This window comes from Arachis duranensis, chromosome 7, assembly GCF_000817695.3.
Source record: "Arachis duranensis cultivar V14167 chromosome 7, aradu.V14167.gnm2.J7QH, whole genome shotgun sequence".
NCBI lineage: Eukaryota > Viridiplantae > Streptophyta > Magnoliopsida > Fabales > Fabaceae > Arachis > Arachis duranensis.
The window spans coordinates 8,790,874-8,798,872 of record NC_029778.3 but is presented as its reverse complement, the minus strand read 5'-3'; the positions used below and the strand labels follow the sequence as shown (position 1 = coordinate 8,798,872).

Below are 7,999 nucleotides of genomic sequence, written 5' to 3'. Positions count from 1 at the left end.
TATATTAATTTTTTTTAATTTAGTCTTTATTAACGTTAAACATCAAAAAAATGTTAGTAAATTATAAAATTATTTGTATACCCTTAAAAACTTAATTAAAAAGAAAAAAATATAAGAATCTAATTAAAAATTTAGTGAAATCATAAATATTCAATATAAAAGATATTCCTATAATTCCTATTCAATAATTCTATGCATTGAAAGATATTTTTATAATCTCTTTTATTTTGCTACTATCATTCTTTTGCTTTATTTATATACAAATTGTATCAAAAATACATTTTTTTATTTCTAAAATACCTTATCTTAAGAACATACAAAAAAAATGAATAAAATAAACAAAAATTGTAGTAATAAATATATATATATAATTCCATTTCCATCGTCCAAATATTCATTATGATCATGTAATATTTTACATTTATGTAAATTCATGGAATATCGTTTATGTCTTTATCATATCATGATACACCATAAATATCAACATACCTTATCATATCCAAAATACCTTATCAAATAATTGTAAAAACAATTTATTGCATATAAAAACAAATATATGCAACTATATATGATCCTATCAACATAATAAATTTATCAAAGTCATAACTTGCCATTCAATAAGAAATATAAATAATCAAACATATTTCAAATAATTACACTTAAAACAAAAATTGTTATTAAAATTTTAAAGGTAAGTATCAGGTAAGCAATAACTTTCTTAAACAACATGAACAACAAATCAAAACACACTATATCTCTAAATTATCCACCTAAATCTTAATATTAGAATAATCATCCGCACATCACCTAGTAAAATAAACATCTCATAAATCTGTTATTCACATTGTCTAGTATTTTTATTGTTTACCTATACTTTTTCAATTTGAAAAATACCAACTTATTCATAGAAACATCATCATTTGAAACCTTATCTCCACTCTGTTAACTACAAAAAGAAGAGCACCTTCTCTTGAAGTAGCAGCAGAACTAGCATCGTAATCTACAATCTCAAAACCATAAAAACTAATCCATAAAATTGCATGAACTAAAACAAGAGACATACTACAAGCCAAAGTCACTGCAAAATGAATCTCAGCGTTGGTTAAAATCAGCTGCATTGCCGTTGCAACCGCAATCACAGCCAACGCAAACCATTTGTTTATGATCTTATCAAGCAAAAAAGAATTTAGCCATGTCCTTAGAATCAAAAGATAAAGAGATGTCACGTATGTCATGATAATAAGAAAAATCAGTGACACTTTTTCTGGTAAGTATGAGAGTTATGAATAGTATGATCCACACAAAGTGTGTGTAGTATAGGCCATAGGTTCCAAAGTTTCTTATGATTCGAACTGCTGCAAATTCTGATGTTAAAGAAATGCTAAAAGGGCAGAAAATCTTGAAGTGATTTTCATTTTTGGAACTTTTAGTTCATAGTTTTCAGCCTTTGACGAAGAGTTTGAGGAAGAGGTTGCTACTCTTTGTATAATTCCATAATTTACCATTTATATAACATAAAAATAAGAGAAATTCGTTCTAAACTTAGTATACTACATAAAAGGTAGGATATATATAATATTTGGATCAATATATAAATACTATGGTTCTAAAAATCGAACCGGACCGGTCGGTTCAATCGGATTAACCGGGAATCGGTCACCTAACCGGTTCGGATAAGGTCAAAAACCGTCTGACAAAAAATTGGTAAAAAATTGGTCAAACCAACAGTTAATTGGTGAACTGAGAGAACCGTCCGATTTTTTAGCGGTTTTTGGTTAAGAAAGAAAAAGTGCTAAACGGCGTCGTTTTTCCTTTTAAAAAAAAAAGAAAAGAAAAGAAAAGAAAGGCTAAACGCCTAATTGCCTAAACGAAGCCCTAATCCTTTCAGCAGAAATCACCCACAACTCCACAAGCCAGAAGAGGGATCTGGGATCAGTAGTTCATCACCGCCATCGCCATCGCATCCCACAGCGACAACAGCGACGGCGTTGAGAGTCGCAACCATCATCGCATCCTGTTTCATCGCCGAGCTCGGCTCTTCGTTGGTCGTCGCCGAGCTCGCCTCCTCTTTCCTCGCCGTTACTCACCGCTGGTAAGACTCTATTTTTGTTCGGTTATTCACTTAGTCCTCCTCGCTGCCTTCTGATTTTCTATGCTTGATTATATGATTTATTTGTTTGCGATTTTGATTTATTTGTTATTTGTTCATGATTTTGTTTGCTGGCGTCATGATTTGTTTGATTGCTGGCTTCATGATTCTGAGATTATTTGTTCATGAACTTGTTTGCTGGCTTCATAAATTTGTTTGCTGCTTCATTTGTTCGATTTTGATTTTGATTTTTCATTTCCTAAGGTTATTTGCTTGTTTGCTGGCTTCATGATTTATTTGTTTGCTGGCTTCATAATTCTGACGTTATTTGTTCATGAATTTGTTTGCTGACTTCATGAATTTATTTGCTGCTTCATGAATTTGTTTGCTGCTTTATTTGTTCGATTTTGATTTTGATTTTTCATTTTCTAAGGTTATTTGCTTGTTTGTTGGCTTCATGATTTGTTTGTTTGCTGGCTTCATGATTCTAAGGTTATTTGCTCATGAATTTGTTTGCTGCTTCATGAATTTGTTTGCTGCTTTATTTGTTCGATTTTGACTTTGATTTTTTATTTTCTAAGGTTATTTGCTTGTTTGCTGGCTTCATGATTTGTTTGTTTGCTGGCTTCATAATTCTGAGGTTATTTGTTCATGAATTCGTTTGCTGGCTTCATGAATTTGTTTGCTACTTTATTTGTTCGGTTTTGATTTTGATTTTTCATTTTCTGAGGTTAGTTGTTTGTTTGCTAGTTTCATGATTTTGTTTGCTGCTTTATTTGTTCGATTTTAATTTTGATTCTTCATTTTCTGAGGTTAGTTGTTTGTTTGCTGGCTTCATGAATTTGTTTGTTGCTTCATGATTTTGGTTGCTGAATTATTTATTTGTTCATGATTTTCTGAAGTTATTTTCTGATTGTTACAAATGAAACAATCACAAAGTAATCCATAGGCACAAGATAATGCTGTTCAAGATTCTCAAACTGGTTCATCCAGAGGTAAACTTTGATGTTTGAAGTTGTTTGTGAACTTCTAATATTAAGTAATGGATAATTTATTATGTGAAATTTTAAGTTTTAATAAGTTAGAAATTATTGAATTTATATATTTAAAATTATTTTTAGATTTTTTAATAATTTTATTTAATATTTAATTAAACTGGTTGAACCCTGGTCGAACCAATAAACTATTGAACTAGTGACCTCACCGGTTTATTGACCGGTCCGGTTCTCGCAACCTTAATATATACACACCAAGTAAGCGAAAGGGGAGTATGATCAAGTCTAAAAGAAAAAGCATATCAAATACTTTGAATCTGAAGACTTGAACAAATATTGAGCATCATCAGAGCAACAACAATCAACAATAAATAAAATTCATAATAAGCAAAATTAATTCATATGTTAATTCACCAATTAATAAAATTCCTGTACATATATATTCATATTGTAAATTCTAAACCATTATATAAAAAAATTTAGAAATCAATTCAAGTAATAGGTATTCAACCAGTGCCATATTTCAATAAAATTGACATATGCATAAACATGTTTCATCAACTTTAAAAAACTAAAAAAAAATAAATTTTAATGTCACCTGTTTTTGGCAGATCGAGTACAGACAGCAAGACGAGGTGCGGCAAGGAGAGGTGCAGCGCGGTGCAGTGAGGTGAGGCAATGCGAGGCATGGCAAGGGCTGCGAGGGACAAATAGTGCATAATGGCACAGAACAGAGCAGTGCAGAGAGACGGAGGCGACGGACGGAAGGAAGACCACCAAGCGTCCACCACGGTTGACGATGGATATGGATAAAGACGACGGACCAACGGAAGAGAAACGCACTGCACACGATCTTCAGAGAGCAAGTTAGGGCTGGCTAAGGTTTTTTTTTTCTTTGAGAAAGTATAGGGAGCCAATGGTCTAAGCGTACAATGTGTACAATGAATGTTTAGATAGTATTATAGATATGACTATTAGTGTTACATTGTCCTGTCAGATTACGCTTTTGGGATGAGTGGGTTCATGACATAGTATTAGAGTTATAAATCCGAAAGGTCAAGAGTTGGATCCTTGGTGAACCCCAAAATCGGCTTAGATTTTTTGGGATAAGTGGTTTTATGATATGAGATGTTTGTTATCCCTGGCATCTGGATGGTTATTCTGGATAGTATGGGTGATGTTCATTTTATTCATGAACCAAAAATTTAGCCCATTGTACACATTGTACGCTTAAGCCATTGGCTCCCTAGCACTACCCTTTTTCTTTGGGACAAAATGTCAAGGATGCTTTAGGTATTTTAAAAAAATAGAGATATGCTCAATTAGTTATTTTAACCTAATCATGTGAATATTCTATTATATTAAACGTTATTCTCATGGTAGGGACTTAATTGAAAAAAAAATCAATGTGTAGGGACTCAATTGAAAATAAAAAAATATAAGAACCTAATTGAAAATTCGATAAAATTATAGAGATTTACAAAATAATTTTTATTTTTATTCTTTTTAAAGATAAGAAATTCAAATCCATAATTTCTAAATGAGTATGAAAAATTATGTCATTTGAATTATAACTCATTAGCGATCTACAGAAAGGAGGAGGGTTGTGTTAGGTCTTCGGCAACCAACATAAAAATATAGCCGAACCCCCCATGACATATATATTATATAGACAACTTTAATACTGATTAAAGTATAAAAAAGTTTTTAAATATTTTGAATATCAGTATTTCATTAAATTTTAATCATAGATCTTAGTTATATATATTAGAGAAAATGAAAATTTGTTTATATCTATTTCATTGACACCCAAAAAGATAATATTCAATTTTAAAAAATTTTAAAAAATAAATATAAACATTAGTTTCTAAATTTATACAGATGTTTGATAATATAAGATACCTTATTCTTTTCTCCCAAGAGATCTGCTAAATTTCCAGACTTAGCAAAAAATGTTCATGAATATTAAACTTTTCTCCAGCACGAGGGTCAACACTACAAAAACCAAAACTATTCCCCCTTTCTCTTTTCTCAATTATCATGTTCTATATTAGTGAAAAAAATTAAGTGAAGGGAATTAAAATTACCGTGAAATCTAATAAATGATCATGGTTATTTAGTTTAATTAAATTGACAATCATGAAACTTTGTCGGGACAAATCCCTTTCGTAAACTTCATAGTTCAGACCGGGGAAAGGTAGTAAAATATCCAATTATCCATAACTAAACTTATTTACTGCTATGTTATCATTATATGATTAGATAGGGTAATTAATAACTAACTATAGGCACCTTAATGATTACAATTTAGATTGTGCTGTTTAGCGGCTATTGGCCATATTAGGTAGTCAAAATTCTATTTTCTCACGTGTTCAACATGTGACAATCACTATTTTACCTATTTTAATTCATAACATGAAGATACGTAACAATAATAAATAAATAAAGGAACAGTGTTAGGTATTAATATTTTTAGTAGATATATAAAAAAGAGAGAATTAGGTTAGTATTAATTTAAATATAAGATAAAAAAACATATTGATCATTTAACATTTTTCTTCTACATATAGTTTAATTTTTTTTATTCACCGTTAAAAAATAATAATTATTTATTTTGTTAGTTATTTATTTGGTAACTAAATAAACAATATAGGAACTAATTTTTAAGGAGACCACTTATATAAAGATGTTCAAAACATCTTTTTTTATGGATTTTTATTTTCAACCAATTAAATTATAGCATATAAAACCGGTTAAACCATATATTTTTATTAAAATTAAACCAAATAAATTGATTTAAATCAAAAATCAGATAAACCAAATTTTAAACCGATCTAAATTAATTTTTTATTTTATATATATATAAAATAATTATCATATTTTTATTATACAACATGATTAAAATATCTCTATTACTTTTTCATATAATGTTAGTTACCAAAAAAAACCCTAACTCCTAACCCTCTATTCGCTGTGCTATCGCTCTCCTTTTCTCCGCCAACCTCCTCCACTCTCATCGCCGTCCGCCACCCTCCCCCTCTCACTCTTCCACGTCTAACTCTCAAGGTCACCGCGCCGTCGTCGCGCGCATGACACTCACCCGAGGGGAACCGTCGTCCCCGGAGGCAGAATCATCCGCCATCCTGCTCCCCTCTCTGCCGCTCTGGCTCTTTGGCTCTGCAACTACATGTTTCTCTACCTCTAACTATCTGCGACAGTGTAACTGCATCTCTTCCTCTCTGGTCTCTGGTTCGCTGTTGCTCTTCTTCTCGCCTTCGCCGCCAGTTCAGGTAAGACTTCCCCTTTATCCTCTTCAAAGTTCAATCTGTTGTATTTGTGCTATATTGTTTTCTTCTGTGGTTTATTCTGAATATGCTTATGGTGTATTATTGATGATTCTGTTAAGTTTTGAGTTATTATTTTACTGAATTTTTATTTGAATTCAGTTTATTGATATTGAATTAATGCTGTTGAGATTGATTTATAAATCCAATCTGTTGTACTTGTGCTGTATCAAATTTTTCTTCTGAGTTACTAATCTGTATGATTGAATCTTTTCTGTTGCATTGAACTGATTCATTTATTTATTAAATTTTTCAGTTGAATTTTGCTAAGCTGCATCTTGTTTTACTTGAATTTTGTTGTTGTTGAATCTTTAATTCTTATTATTGAGTTCTGATTTTAACTACTTTCAGTTATTATAGCAGATAAATCATCAAAAAACAACTGATATTGTTTAGATATTTAAAGCAACATGTTGTGCAACAACTAGAAAAGAGAGAAGCACAAGTAATTGAGGAGGAACAACAGCAGGCAACGGTGGTGGCACCACAAGAGAAAAAGGAACCACCGGCTACTGTGTTGGCTGAATCTGTGGAAACAAAAACAGAACAGGCACTAGTGGTGATAACTAATAAGAATAGAGGAAATGGAACCACAGCAGACATTAGTAGTTAGTCCACAAGTTAGAACATGAAGCCATATTTTTTTTCCTTTGCTCTCTCCCTCCCTCTCCTCTCCCTCTTGTCTTTCAAACACATCTTATTTTGGATGATGTATGATGTATTATAGTAGTGTATCAATTGTTAGAAAGTAGAGACCCAAGATACATAAATAGAATAACTTTTATAACAGAAATGATATGCGTATTTTTCCATTTACGTTTAGTTGTCAAAAATATTTTGCTTTTATAAATATCATACTATCTCTTATTATTAAGGTAATTTTTAAATTTTCATTCTACAAATATGAAAATATTTTACACACCAAAAATCAACTATTATATTTTAATGTATATTTATATGTTTAACTTTATATAATTTTAATTTATATTTTGTGTTAGTATGTATTAAATAATACTTATACAAAATTGCATATAATTTTAATTGCATAGAATATTTAGCGTTTTATTGTTCCATCACAAGTACATAAAGCACCCCACGATGCTGCTAGGAGTTAGAGTGTGTCTACACCTTTTCACTAATGAAACTAGTTTTTGTTAAGTTTAAACCAATTTAATTGAACTTAGTTGCCAAAAAGACTTGAAAATATAACGGGACTAAAAAAAATACAAAAATCATAAAATGACATTTGTATTTCATTCGTCCCAAGTGAATACAAAAGGCATATGCATTCAGGCGCAGTGTCAAGTTGAAGTGCACCATAGCTAATAATACCACCAACCGCCTCAGCATTCTCTGAGAAAACTGAACGCAACAAAATACACAACAAATCACTATTTTCACTTCTATAAATGTTGCTCTCAGTTGAGCACATACATAAGGCTTCCTGTAGTTTGAAGCAGGCACATACTTCCGTGACCTTTTTGCAATAGCACTTGTACTACTGCTTCTAAAATGATCTGACATGAAAAGTGCAAGCTACGAAGCAATCCTCAAGTTATCAACAACAGCTT

General features: G+C 31.1%; 1 pseudogene; it reads right to left on the bottom strand.

Annotated features, from left to right (window-relative positions):
- Positions 1-902: 902 nt before the first annotated feature.
- Positions 903-1,505, bottom strand: LOC107496917 (uncharacterized; annotated as a pseudogene).
- Between the last annotated feature and the right edge of the window lie 6,494 nt (positions 1,506-7,999).